The sequence below is a fragment of the Amblyomma maculatum genome, unplaced genomic scaffold, assembly GCF_055883805.1.
Source record: "Amblyomma maculatum isolate TAMU_Amacu unplaced genomic scaffold, ASM5588380v1 scaffold_24, whole genome shotgun sequence".
Taxonomy (NCBI): Eukaryota; Metazoa; Arthropoda; class Arachnida; order Ixodida; family Ixodidae; genus Amblyomma; species Amblyomma maculatum.
Genome location: NW_028146749.1, coordinates 333,101 through 348,320, shown reverse-complemented (window position 1 = coordinate 348,320; position 15,220 = coordinate 333,101). Strand labels below are relative to the sequence as shown.

General features: G+C 43.3%; 1 protein-coding gene and 2 long non-coding RNA genes across 4 annotated transcripts in view; 1 reads left to right on the top strand and 2 right to left on the bottom strand.

The window, feature by feature from the left end:
- LOC146170950 (uncharacterized) overlaps positions 1-15,220 on the top strand; it is a 720,860-nt gene that overhangs the window by 654,872 nt on the left and 50,768 nt on the right. The gene's annotated exons all lie outside the window — the stretch shown is intronic.
- LOC146170952 (uncharacterized) lies at positions 2,978-3,815 on the bottom strand. The gene is made up of 2 exons (XR_014703049.1): positions 3,568-3,815; positions 2,978-3,120 (listed from the first exon to the last, which is right to left on the bottom strand). It is a non-coding gene; the product is annotated as an uncharacterized LOC146170952 (long non-coding RNA).
- On the bottom strand, positions 7,534-13,206 carry LOC146170951 (uncharacterized). The gene is made up of 3 exons (XR_014703028.1): positions 12,817-13,206; positions 10,387-10,515; positions 7,534-10,281 (listed from the first exon to the last, which is right to left on the bottom strand). It is a non-coding gene; the product is annotated as an uncharacterized LOC146170951 (long non-coding RNA).

The following is a 15,220-nucleotide window of genomic DNA, read 5'->3' as shown; positions in this document are numbered from 1 at the left end:
TAGACAAGCGTCAGCCCGTGACGTCAGTGGAGATGCGGCGGCGCTGGCGACAGCAGTGACTCTCGTGGTGTAGGCCAAAGCGCGGGCCATCTGCATTGGACACGCAGCGTTTGCTGTGTCTTTGGGCATAATTCCAAATATTTCTGTAAGCTGTGTTGCGGTTGATTGCGCCTTGAGGCAGAAAATACAAAATGGCACTTATTTTAACATGTTTCTTGTGGTAAGATAAAGATGAGAGCAAAGGGCAGGGCGATGAGCGCGACAAGTCGACTCTTCGGTGACGAATTGCCTTCGCGGCTAACGTGCGTTGCACTTCTGCACCGAAACTAGATCAGTTTGTTTGCAACCCTTAATTGTCACAATTGTTTTTCGGCGGCACGATGAATAGCGCAAGAACAAATGCCTACAGCTCGTGCCCGGTTCGATATACTATCAAGTCATAAGAAGTTCAGACGCGATATTTCGTGTGCGTATGATCCCGCAGGGAAGCTGCACTGTGAGTTGCATTCACTTGCAGTACTGCCCGTGCATATGTTCACACAGAAAAGGACACAAAAGCTGCTGTGAAGGTAACTAAAATTACCTTGAGTGGTCACTCCAGTGCGATATTGCCGAAATAAAAGTCCTGGACTTGCAAGGTAGCTTTTCTGTTTTTAGTTTTGAGAGTTTCAACGAGTCACTCCATCACAGGTTCTATAATTATCATTATAATCCGGGCAGTCCTGCAGCATTAGTTTTCATATTTTTAAATTTTATTTTTGGAGGTCATTATAAGATCCTGACGAATTAAATATCCATGTACAACCTTGCTCTGATCGAGCAGGATATTAAGGTATACTATATACTTAGAGTTTAATGTCCGAAAGAGGAATCGCCTATGAGGGGTGCAAAATAAGCAGAATAAGATGAAGCGCATTTGAATAAAAAATTTCCAAGTATGTTAAAAAAGCTCAGCAGATCGCACAAATTTCGCTGCAAGCAATCGTGGAGAATGTTGGATCTGCACTCATGCACCTCTCTAAAAGAACAAAATGAGCATTCTTACGGGCCTTCATGTACATATTAACCTGTGAATGACCTTGCTACGTCTGTCAGATGGGACAGACGTCTTTTTTATCGAGCAGGCGAAAGCAAGTTGGCAGCGCACTATGCGAACATGTTACAAATTAAAAGATTGAGTTCTTACTAAATATGAAATTCTATGACTTAAGTTGCTGGTAAAGTGAGCTAGAAATGCAATTTCTAGTTTGCTATATATAGTTGCCGATAATATTGTTCTTTAGAGTGAAAGTGCTTGAAGCAGCAGAAAGCCCATCAATAGAGTCGTCATATGAAAAACGCACTTCCAGTCATTCTTATTGTCGTCCTCCTTGCACCCTAGAAATAGGCCCGTAAGTTGAATAGTGTTGACTATTAGTCTTCTACATTTTCGTCTCGTTTTTATTTAACTTAATCACTCACGGCAATCGCCTACGTACCGTAGCCACACGCTGTTGAGGCCACGGAGAAGGAAGCCAATGCACAAGAATGCTAAATTGGGCGAGTTGGTGCATTCGCATTTTAGGAAAACGTAGCGCAAAGAAGACAAGGACAAAAAGAGAAGGAAACACACACGAGCGCTCGTGTGTGTTTCCTTCTCTTTTTGTCCTTGTCTTCTTTGCGCTACGTTTTCCTAAAATGCGAAGCCAATGCAGCACTCTTCAACCAGGTAATTCCAGAAGTAATCGGCTGATAAAGTGCTGAACTACTCTCCAGGCATAAACAAGACTATTTCTACGCACAAGCGAAGCTTACGCTTCAGAATATTCGCCGCACAAACTGGTTTCGAAGGCAGCGTCGCTTGGCGCTGTGTAGGCACGCCATGGTAGAAGAACAAATGGTAGCGTAACTCCCATAGACGCCTGCGTGTCGACTCTAAGCGAGGCTTTAGTTTCCCAGCGCCCCCTGCGAACTGTGAGGCACAACAAACACGTGACGTTGCTTGTGACGTCACAGGGACGTACTTTTGGCGGGGAATTTGATCGCCTTTCTACTTATGAACGGAAAACAAGGCCAACAACGACGGAGGCAGAACGGTGCTCGGATAAGGCAGAAAAATGGACACCGTAACTGTTCAGCCAACTTTACCTGACATGGATTTCTACTGTCAAGTTTTACGTTAACTGAAATGTTACGGCATCTTTAACCACCTTATCATAGCATCGTTCTGCCTCCGTCGTCGTTAGCCTAGTCTTTCGTCGCGCGTCATGTAAACGCATTCTGGGGCTTACTTCTTCGGGCACGTTTGTCAACAAGGGCCTTCAAGTGAATTCGGCAAGCACATGGATAGAATCACATGGCTTGAGGCATTTCACTAAGGGCATAAATGAGTGAAGCTGTGCTGCATAGAAAGCCAGGCTTTATTAATTCACGATTACTTACATAGACGCTTCACGACAATGAAATCTTTAAGTGTAGGAAAGCGACCACCGCTCATTCGTCACGGTCTTCATGAAATCCTCGTGATAACAAAATGACCTCAGCGTAGGTCTCCTAACGAGACGCGGTGAGATTATAAAAGGGTAAAAAATCTTGCCAACAAACCCTAGCAAAAAAATCCGATAGAAAACTAATAGCCTATCAGATTATTGATATTGGTTTTATAGGTCTGCCAGAGTATTGGTCTTATGGGTATCCTAGCCGATTGGTTTTACAGGTCTACTGGAGTATTGGTTTTATAGGTCAATTGTTTACTGGTCGTATAGGCTATGGTTTTATCGGTCCTATGGCATCTGATAAACTGATAGGTCTGTAATGCTAGTACACCCATAGCTGTCAATAATCTGATAGACCTACAAAACCAGTAGGCTTCCTATTGGTTTTGTAGGCCCTATGGAATATTGGTCTCATCGAGTAGCTGCGGGTGTTTTACCTCTCCGAACACCTGAAAGGAGAGGGCAGCTATGTTCCATTTTCTAGGGATGAGTTACGCAGCAGGTGCATGTATACACATTTTAATCCACAATGACAGCGGCAACGCATACTGGCACATAATCCAAACATTGACTGCATCCAGGTAGCCCTCGATTCCAAGATTGCGGATTTCGGCCCGATGATGTAGTCTCTCGAATGCTAAGGCACCTGAAAGAAATAAAAAATTGCGTTACAGCTTGAAAAATAAGCGATTTCAAGAACGCGACACCACCATGACTTCAAAACATCGGTCCACACATATACCGGCAACCGCGATTGCGCGCGTATTCATGCGGAGGCAGTTAGGAGAGGCGCCGCCATCACTGAACGCCGAGGTAGCTGCTGAACCAACATTCCGCCTTGCGCCTCACCACAGGTTCTGCCACTTAAACACAGTGCGCACGATATTCGAAAACAGATTAACGCTAAAAAGTTTCATCAATACTTTCAAGAAATCGTGCCGACAACTTTAAAACTCGACGCTGCGTTATATCACACCGCGCGATTCAAATTCCTTTGTTGGCGTGCAGGCAACGGCATTCTGCAACGCAAAGCCACATCATACACTGACAAAGTATAAACGTCAGCCCGAAGTTGCAAGTGATGCATACGCACCTGATCAAAAGCTGAACGTGCGCTGGAACGTTGATATCCTCGAGAAGCACCCCGAAAATCGGCGAAAACTTACACAGGGCACCGACCGAACTGCCGCCCGATCAGCGATCGCGCCAGCGCCAATGCCTCTACGGAGCTGCGCATGCGCGCCCAGAGGAGAGGTGGAAAGGAGGATGAGAGAGGCCAGCACGGGAACGCTTGCGCGGGAGTGGGAGTGAGAGAAAGAAAACCTACCTCTCCGCTGCGAAGCGCCGCGGCGCCGCCGGCATCGCGCTACCGCGTCGGCAGCTCAAGCCGTACTCGTCGCGTGCTCGTTGTCGACTCCTCTCGCTTCGGCGGCGGTTGCAGCGTTGCAGTTGCTTGGACGCGCGCCTCTCAATCCATTTCACCGTCCTGCTCTGCACATGTAGGTGATTGTGACTGAGCTGGGCCCCGACAGAACCGTGCTATATCCGCGTGCTTTCCCATCTCTATTCAGTGATCCAGTAGCAACAGCGTCGCGCGTCCTGCGGCTCCAACTCCAACCGTACGTAGTTTGTTGAGACCGCGCGCAGCGTTCTCAATTGTTATTGCGGCTAATATTGTACGTTACGGCAACACTCAATAAACGGGATGAATGCGTGAGTTTTGGGGATGTGTCCGAGATGGAAAAGGAAACAATGACAAAGACCTAAAATCTCCAACGTACTGATCCTGCATGCAAGACCCATAAACAAAGGCATACTGATGTATCAGACACATGAACCAATATGTAGTAGTCTACAAGACAAGCATGTATCAGCCTATAAGATGTATGGGCTTCTGCACTGGTCTGATACTTTTCTTATACAACCCACCGATAAACCTATGAAACCAATACTATTGCCTATAGGACAAATATGTACCAGTCTATAAGATTTATGAGTTTCTGAATAAGTCTCATAGAAATGCAGATAAAACACATAGAATACCTACAGAACCAATACCGATTCTTATAAAACCAATAACGCACCCTATTGGTCTTTTTTGCTAGGGAAAGTACATATCAGTGTCAAAGAACAACAAAAACAAACGAACGGAATAACTAACGCTAACGCTAGAACGCCAACCTGTAAGAGCTTAGGTAAGCAATTCAAATTGGGATTGCTAGTATTTAGAAGTTAATGCGTCTGAGAAGTGAAAATATCTACGATATATAGCTTCGCTCCAATAAATCTCGCCCTGTTCACGATTCCATTATTTTACTCGCGCTTCATTTGCCACTGAGCGGAGTCAATGTGAGGTTACAAATTTACAACTTAAGCATTTAACATGTTCATGAGAAAGATCCCATTGACAATAGGAACATCACTGTGATAACAGCTAAAGCACGTTCGGCGAACGTTGGTGCGGTAATACGACGCAGTAAGCAAAACACGCAGCAAAGGGTGCGGAACGGAAGGCTTTGAGCAATGCGACACGCATCTTGGGGGCAATAAAATCTCACCTTCACCGCTCAATTAAAACATGCAGCGATACGCCGCTCATGCAGACGTGTATCCGTAAAACAAGCCACCACTTTTGCGACGTGCCTGGGAGGCCGAGCCGAGCTGTGACGCAGCATTGTCCCATCGTCCGGAAATGCGCACATGCAGCGGCAATCAGTTTCTCATCGAGCACAGACAGTCTTCGCCTTGCTGTAAAGCTCTACCACAACCAGCATAATAAAATACTGACTGTTTGTTACAGATAACCCACTCTGTACGCAGCACGCAACGATGAACGTTGAACCGGGGCCGATGACGCACCCACACCGCGGATGAAAAAAGCTTTGGTCTGTGCCATATCTGAGCCATCTGAGCTTCGGGCAACTACGCAGCGGATAATAAGTGGCCGAGAGAGGCCGTTAGAAACAAGTTAAAATATTATTAAAAATGTAACACGTTTTTTCTTAGGCAAGAAACAAAAACTGCATTCATTCCTGAGCGAGAATATTATGTTTACTTTCTAATTCTTTGGAGTTCTGGCAGATCTTATTTTCTGTGCGCTAGTAATTTGCCTCACAGTTCGCAGGAGCCCTCATCATCGAGTTGATGCCGCTGGCAGTAGGCAGCTACACGCGTTTTCTTCCAAGTTGCGCGACCAGTTGTACATTGACCTTGGGCACGCTGCGTTTTTGCCTACACCCCATGTCGCTGCCGATCGCAGCGCCACCTTTGTTTACAAACATGACGCTTGTCTACAAAATCTTTTCTCTATGCTAGATAAGATTTCTGCCTCTGAGTTTGCCAAGGGTTTCATTCGGCATATGTAAAGATGAAAAACGTCTATGTATCATGTATCTATGTATGTATGTATGCATCACCAGTTTTTCTGAGAACAAGTGAAAGCAGTATTTTAAACATTGAGCATTCACCCAGAGAGCAAAAGAAAAAAAGAATGCATAGCTCACTGCTTGAGCTGTTGGGTAAGTGTTTTGTTTACACGAAAACAGACACACACAAAAAAAGGGCACCAGACAAACACAACAGCACAATGTGAAAAAGGAGCATTAAGTTAAATGAGGGCATTTCAACTCTGCTGCCAAACACCTTCACTTCCAGAGGAGTCCATATGCTATCAAAAGGGTTGCGTGGAGTCATGCTTTGTTGTTGAGGGTGGCCAGAAGGCATACACTGAAGGTATATTGTAACACGGCTACATTTTATATGCCATAAAAGTCAATTAAGATTCAGTACACTCTCTTTTCTCTTCCCAGTTCTGGACAGGAAGAGTTTATTGGCCCTGAGGCGAATGAAACTGATATATTTTTTTGTGTATTTATACTAGGCTTTTGTTATAGGAGGTCCTCCTAAAAGCTTTGCTTTCGACCTCCCTCTGTATTAATTCAAGTGAAGCGTAATTTCTTAAAAAAAAAAACATTTCCGTCAATAAAAAAAAACCTCGGGAACAAAGCAAATAGAGCACCCGTACATCACATAGCATAATATCTCACAGCATGCAGTTCAGTAAATGTCAAATCACTTAATAACTGCATATCTACGGACTAGGTATTGTTGTAGCAATGTAATGCACGGCTGTTAACATTTTATGAACTGTTAAAATTAAATTCCCAGTAAACACCAACCCATCTATGAGACGGCTATAAACTGTCTTGCCAAGACAAGCAAGATGCCCGATAGATGTCTCAGTAGACCTCTGAGATGGCTACTAAACGTATATAATATGTCTTGACAAGATATGCAAGACATTGCCAGATGTCTTGATATTTCTTGTAGTGATCTTGTAGCTCAGCTAATGCACCCACTTTTTTAGGCTACAAGACGTCTTGCAAGATATCTCCTAGAAATCTGAAAGACAAATAACTTACTAAACGTAAGTCAGTCTAGCAGATAGCTATAAGGCATCTTGCCCAAGACAAACAAGTCACCTTATAGACATCTGAAGTGGCACCGAAGACAGCTGATAGACATTTAAAAGATGCTTTGACAAGATATGAAAGATGTTTTTATATGTCTTGGTACTTATTGTAGCTGCCTTCTAGCTCAGCTAATGCACCCACTTTTTTAAGCTGCAAGACGTCTTGCAAGTCATCATCTAGAGATCATTAAAATAGATTCTGAATGTCTAAAATGAGCTCTAGAATCTACTGCAATGCTCTAAATTATTTATTCCCAGCTATTTCTCGCAAAACAGTCTGAAATGCTTATGTATTTGCAGAGGTTTTCAACACCACTGCCAGACAAAAAATATAGTCTCATCAGATGCTACAACTAAAGCTGCATTGCCGTCACACACCCACGGTGCTCTTTCACACATTCAGTTATGATGCAAGCTAAACTGATGTACAATTGTAAATCATTAATTCTCACGCACTACAACTGTTGTCTAGTAATGAGAACTGTATGTTTTTATTACAAAGCGTGCCACATTTCACTGTTAATGGCCATCAGGTGCTCTTTAGAAAGTTTGGTAGTAATTGCACCCAATGCTAGAAAATGAGATGAGTAAACTACAGAACTCTTTAATTTCCTCAACATTATACATTGCAAATAGGCAACTTAAACAATCTCATGCATGTTAAAAGCAAGGAAAGCCACAAGCAACAGTATGCAAATGAAAAAATGTGGTTCTCTGAAGCCTAATATTGTACCAAGGAAGAAAACACCAGAAAGAGCCAACTCACGAACACATGACATGTAAAGAATGATGCACATTGTCATTCATTCTCACAGACATTAAAACTGCAAACAGTAAGTGAGAACTGTACACATTCTTTGTTACAAAACATGCCACACTGTACGGTGGACAGCCATGGTTGGGTGCTCTTTGGGAGATTCGGCAATAGCTACAAAAGGTGCTAGGAAACAAAATGTGTAAATCATATATTTGATTTTTTTTCAACAATGCGCTACGAAGTTACAAGCACAGAAACTAGACACTACAAGTGGTATGAAAATGACAAAATAATAATGCAGTTCTCTCCAAGCTTAAAATGATCTGTTTACGAAAGAATGACAACATCCATACTCCAAACAAGAACAGGAAATGACTAGAAATAAACAGGGATAGGTATGCAAAAGTGTACAAAACTGGTTGAGTGGTTGAACGAACTATCTGCATAATGTTTGTATAAAATAAAACAAAGCAACAAATTCGAATGAAAAAGCTTCAGTATACAGAAAAAGGCGCATTCACAAAGGACCATCATCACGTGTTGCATTTCATACTATATGTGCATGCATGTCACCAACTGAATGCTGGTCATACATCTTGTAGAAACTGCGCAAACACTTGAGCAATAGGCACGACATCAAATCCATTAAAAAATCTACACTGCAAAAAAAAAAAGAAGCCAAGACTGCTTCACTGCTGCTGTTTCTGTTAGCATGACTAGAATGCACTGAAAAAAAAAAATGCAATGGCTGCATGCCTGTCATAGTTACATTCTACTATCATAACTAAAAAGTACTAAGAAAAAAGGTAGCAGGTAAGGGTCATACATCACTCTACAAGAAACACTAGAAGGCACCATAAGGAAAAAAAAAGGAAGGAGCAAAAGGTTCGCATCCCTGTCATTGTACATACCAACCACTATATTCCATATCAAAAGCTGTTTGCAGCACTACAAAAGATAAGGGCAGCATGAACCAGCCATGATGGCACCAACTGCCCTTACCTTTTGTAGTGCAGCAAACAGCTTGCGAGGAGTACAGAAGGCACAGCAAAACAAAAAAAAAGAGAATAAAATTCAGTGTTGCACACGGTGCTGCTCTTCACATTCTGCTGGTATAAAAGAAGGAAGTTAACTGCTGAGATAGTTGGTTTTCAGAAATAAAAAAGGTATTTAGCATAACACAGACACACACAAGAAAGAAGACACCACATGTACTTACTACAACTGTTTATTTAGGGGAAAGCAGTCGATGCATAGCTTTCACTGCTGATGTGCACATGTACAAGGAAACAGGAAAACAGCACCAATCTTATCAAAGCAGGTATGAGAAATATCTGTTCAGCCTCAAAGAAAAGCTGGAGTGTCACTGACACAGCTCAAACCTGTTTAATGTATAGATGGTATCCTCTGCTCCCTGAAAGCTTGCTCAGCTATGCCATCACATAAGCTACGAAAACAAACAGGTCGGCTGTCAGAAGAGACATGGCCAGCATTTCGTAAAGTGCACCACCATCTATAAAATTCTACTGTCATGTAGAAAAATCTTATTTTGCACAAGCAGGATTCTGCGTCAATGGCCAACTTAGGGAACATGCAAAAGACATTAACAATGAAGGTGAGCGACTTCTCTTGCACCGTAGGGTTTGCACCAATTGTGAAAACTGTAGGTAACGGCTCATGAAACACTAGAAGCCCTTCATATAAAGAAGCAGGTTACAGCTGTGTCAGCAGCAAATTGGTTTTTCTTATGAGACTGAAGAAACATTTCTCACGCATAGTTTGACAAAATGGTGCTGTTTCCATGTTGCCTTGTACCCGTGCGCATCACCTGAGTAGGCTATGTATATCGGCTGCTTTTCGCTGAACAGTTGCAAGTGCTGATGGTGTCCTCTGTCTTGTGTGCGACTGTGTTACGCTAAATAGCCTGTTATTATGCATGGAGAAAAGGCATTGAAAAAAAAAAAACAAGGTCTGAATACCACTGCCAACATTCTGGCATGAAAGCATCGTAAAATGAGGGAGCTGGCATGGGTTGTGCATCTGTTATTCTGTACAACCCTAGAGGGCAGAGAAAATTGAAAAAAAAAAGAAAACTTCTGGGGCTATCAGATCCACTGCAGTCAGTTACAAATTAAGAATGAAGGGGCGAATATCCCTAAAAGAAGGCTTTTCTGCCAATCAGATCGTTCTCAACACTGGCACCACTTCAGCCCTTGTCCACAGCTAACTAGGCTGGGCAGCTTTTTCTTTATCGGTACTGAACACCAGCTGCACTGCCTCTTTTTGTCACCTACTGCCATGAAAAGGGGGAATTCCTTTGTGGCTCAATTGATTGGGAGGCTCCTCTCTGTCAATTGTTGGAGGCCTACCTTTGCAAAATTACAGCTTCAAACTTGAGTTGTAAATGAGCACAGAAGGTGCCTTGATCCCAGCTGCTTGCTATTGTGGCACTGTTCATGGTGGCTGTGCAGCGCCTTTAGATGTGGACTTGGTCTTTGTCACAAGGCAAACACCAACCACTCTTTTGTGACGTCGGCAAAACTAAGTTTCATTGGTGTTGAAGGCTTTCCATGTCACACCTGCCAGGATTAAAATCAAAAGCACGATTTAGATATATGAGCTCCCAAACAGAAGGAAAAAGTCCCACTGTTGGCAACTAAGTTTTTGGCACAGTCAAACCATACCTGTGTATTCAGTCAGTAGCCCGCGACTGCCCAGTGAGATGTCAGTCCTGTGGCCCTCATTGCTAAGTTGTGTTTGCAGCACAGACAGGAAAAGGATAGTTGCTAGGCAGCCGTGGAGGTGGTGGCAACCTGCAAGGTGTTCCAATGCTTTAAAGATTTCTTGTGAAGTTTAATAAAGCAAATCACTGACTACAAAACATAGGATAAGAATTTAACCTCAAAATATGTCACATAAGGTTGAGAGTACTGAGTACACAATAAAAATATGTTTAACCAAGACACGCACTAGCAGCACAAAATAGTGCTGAGTATAATATATGTATATTAATAACTCCTTGATGACCTCGAAGGCTAAAACATTTTCTTGTCTTCACCAACAGACACACCTGAAGAGAACCACCATTTTCCTGATTTATACATTTCTTTTTTTTTATTGAGAGTCACTTTCTATGCTGGGTAAGGTTCCTGCCTCTGAGTTTACTAAGTGTTTCATTCGACATATGTAGAGAAGAAATAAATCTATGTATCATGTATCTATGTATGGATGCATTACCTATGTATGTATCTATGCATGTATATATGTAGGTACCTATGTATGTATGCATCACCAGGTTTTCCTAGAACAAATGAAAGCAATATTTTAAACAGCGAGCATGCACTCAGAGCAAAAAAAAAAAGAATGCATAGCTCACTTGCTTGAGCTGTTGGGTAAGTGTTTTGTTTACATGAAAATTCGAGCAGACACAAAATAACAAGAGCACCAAACACAGACACAACAGCACAATGTGAAAAAGAGCATTAAATTCTAAATTCTGAAGTTATTTCTAAGTTAAATAATTCTAAAGTTAAAGCTCAGCTACTTTGGTCATCTGATGAGAAGAGAGGAGTCGCTGGAGAAAGATTTGATGCTGGAAAAGGTTGAGGGTCGCCGGAGAAGGGGTAGGCAGCGAACGCTATGGTTAGATGGCATCCTCGAGGCACTGCAGAGGAAGTTATGTGATGTTAGGAAGATAGTGAGAGACCGGAAAGCGTGGCGTGACATGGTCCATAGGGTCACGAAGAGTCGGACACGACTGAATTGAACTGAACTGAAATTAAATGAAGGTATTTCACCTTTGATGCCAAACACCTTCACTTCGGGAGGAGTCCGTATGCTATCAAAAGGTTTGCGTGGAGTCACAGCTTTGTTGTTGAGGACAGCCAGAAGGCATACACTGAACCCATTTATAACATGGCTACATTCTATACGCCTTACAAGTAAGTTATGATTCAGTACTCTCTTTTCTTTTCCCAGTTCTGGATAGGAAGAGTCTGTTGGCCCTGAAGCAAGAAAACAAATGAAATTGATATGTTTTTGTGTATTATAATAGGCTTTTCGTTATATGAGGTCCGTCCGAAAGATTTGCTTTCGATTTCTTTCTGTACCAATTCAACTGAAGCTTAATTTCTTAAAACATTTCCGCCAATAAAAAAAAAAAAAAAAAAAAAACCTGAGGACCAAAGCAAATAGAGCACCAGCACATCACACAGCATGCAGTTCAGGAACTTAAAAAGAACTAAATTGTGCTTTTTGACTATATGAAAATGTAAAATCACTTTGGTCATCTGATGAGAAGAGAGGAGTCGCTGGAGAAAGATTTGATGCTGGAAAAGGTTGAGGGTCGCCGGAGAAGGGGTAGGCAGCGAACGCTATTGTTAGATGGCATCCTCGAGGCAATCACGGCAATGTAATGGCTGACTGTAAACATTTTATGAACTATTAAAATTAAATCACTGCAGAATGTTTGTACGCCGTTCCTATCTCGCTATGTGTTTCAACTTGTGCCTGTGAACAGGCCGAAAGTATTTTGCTAGCAGTTGGGAGAGTCGCTGTGGCCAGAATGCACCTTACCCTCCCCTCTAAGGCGGTTTATTGAGATCGTTCTCTTTCTTTTTCGCAACCGCGGCATAACTTAGCGCGTATAGAGCTCTGCAGGCTGAGAAACAATGCACGGCTTGCACTGGACGGTGCGTATTTTCTGTATCTTGCTGCAGAGTGAAGGCCACACTAAGCATGCAGACTTTCGTGCTCAGTTGTGTTTCCTGGGAAAGTGTTAGAACCAGCGGCAATCAACGAAAGACGTCGGATCGCCAAGCTCATTTTGAAGAATTACATCGCGAGGTTCCGCCGCCAATGGCAGTTCACGAAACGCGGCGAGTGGAATTACAAGCGAAAAACCTTCCTGCATGCACAAAACTGTAGATGCGCCATAAAACACCGCCTTTCGTACTGACTAAACGGTCCGCGCGCGCTATCTTGCTCGCCCATACAGCCTGCGCCGGCGGATGCAAACAACGGTCCTTGCAGCATTTTTATCGGAAAAAGAAAACACTCAGTCACTTTACTGCTCCATTAAGTGATTCATTTAGAAGAAACAATTTCTTACTCACCAAGCGAAGCTTGCCTTGCAGCCAGAAGTAGCAGCCGCTGTGCGGGATACATTTTCAACGCAGTCACAAACCAACGGTCTAACGTGCAGACACGACTAGACACGACGAAAATTTGAAATGGCCAGCCGCCGAGCAGCGCATTGATACAATAACTTTAAAAACAATAGAAATCTGAAATATATTTCATAAAACAAGCTATACAAGTAAAATGTAACTGTTGCTTATGACGTATTTGTTTCAAAACGGTAAATACAACCTGCGTCTTGCGTAATTATTTTGGCGCACTATTTTCTATCTCGCTGTAAAGAGGAGGGGTGCGAAAAGGCCACGGCGCGCGAAGTTTGGGAATGGCGGATCGTGCATAGCTGGCGTTCCGTATTAACATCGGCGCAGCAAATCTTTCCTCTGTGCGAACTACTAGCTTTTATCACACACGGATACATCGCTAGCTTACTTTGTCGTTGTGAACACTCGGAGTTTGGAGTCTTCCGGCGGAATGGACTGCGCCCAGTGAGGTCGAACACAGTACGCGTGTGGCTATCGGCTGCAGAAATGAAGGTGTCAGCGGCTTTTGTACATTATGTTCAGATACCCATCGCCTAAACAGCATTTCTTGGTGCCATATTGGTCCTGCATGCTGGAAACAGCCCAAATTGCATGCTTAATTCAAAAGCGCAGGCACTTTGGATACAGTATTTTGCAAGCTGAAAAATTGCTAGAACAAACCTTCGACAATTTATACTTGTATGCAGAACAGTGTCGTCCAGTTAAATTGTGTACATATTGCACTATAGGCGCATATATGTGACCCTGAAACGTCTTGTTAGGAAGTATGGCAGACTTCTGAAGCAGAACTCTAGAAGACATCTGGCGTTAGCCGGCTAATAACTGTCTTGCGTAGCTGAAGACAAAAATTCTTCACTAGACAGATTCCAGACATCTTGCCGATGATGTCTTCTAGACTAGCACCAAGCAACGTCTTGTAGATGTCTTTGATAGCTCAAGATATATGTGACCAATATAGACATATCAAGACAGCTACAAGATATTCTGTGCTCAGTGGGATTACTGCAGAATGTACGCCGTTCCTATCTCACCATATGTGATTCAACTTGTGCCTGTGAACAGGCCGAGAGTATTTTGCTAGCAACTGGGAGAGTAGCTGTGGCTAGAATGCACCTTACCTCACCTCTAGGCAGCTGATTGAAATCATTTTTTTTTTACGCAACCCCGGCATAACTTAGCACATAGCGCTCTACAGACTGCCATAAACAACGCACGGCTTTCACTCGATCGACGGTGCGTATTTTCACCACTTGCATCAGAGTGAAGGCCACACTAAGCATGCAGACTTTCGTGCCCAGTTGCGTTTCCTGGGAAAGTATTAGAACCAGCGGAAGTAAACTAAAGACAGCGGATTGCCGAGCTCGTTTTGAAGAATTACATTGCGAGGTTCCGCCGCCCATGGCAGTTTACGAAAGGCGGAGTACCCTTGTTACACGGGCGTTTTCAACGGCAGTTCAGTTGGCGGTCAGTTGAACTGAACGACAGTTAGCGATGTTACACGGCAGCGCCAACTGCAGTTGAAATCTCAACTGCAGCTCAGTTCAACTGAGGTCGGCGGTCCCAGTTGAACCAGTCAACTGACAAGGTGGCTGTCAGGACGCGCCGCATTGACCGAGTCGGCGACATTTCCAACCGCTGTGCGTTCTAATATCACATGAAAGGTTGCTGCCCTAGCTAGCGCAAGTCCCAGCCTGCAACTTTAAATACTCAAACGAGTGTCAAAACACAAACGCGCAAAGCGGCAATAGCGGCACCAAAAAAAAACGACGATTAAACAGCGAAGCCAGACGCGCCTTAAATAGATTGACTTGGCTTTGTGTCGAGTTCATTCACTCCATACTCGAAAAAGAAAACGTGTGCTAAATGCGCAATTTAATAATACAAAGTATGCAAATGTTGTACGAAGTAATTTATATATGAAAAATAAAGCACTCTTTTTGTAAGGATTGCTTGCATGCGGAGGATCACGTGATTCTTGGGGTCAACAATGGGGTCAACTGAGGTTCGCGATATGTTCCGTGTAACTTCTTCTTTCTTCGCTCTTCGGACAGGCATCGCAAAATGGCAAGACTGTGGCCAATGTAGCTCTCTCTACAAGAAAAAAAAATGCAAACATATTACACAGATTTTAGCTTCTTTTTCGGCCAGTTCTTCATTTCTGTAACAGAGGTATATTTGCTTACTGTGTGGGCAATTTACCACATGCAGTGCTGGGAGAACGGGCCTTGTCAGGGCTTCACTCCAAGCTTTGCGGGCTGGGCTTATTCTCAGTAGTGTAATTAAGAGGGCCCAGGTCGGACTTTGGACCTCAGTCTGAGGCCGGAGCAGTGCCACTAGC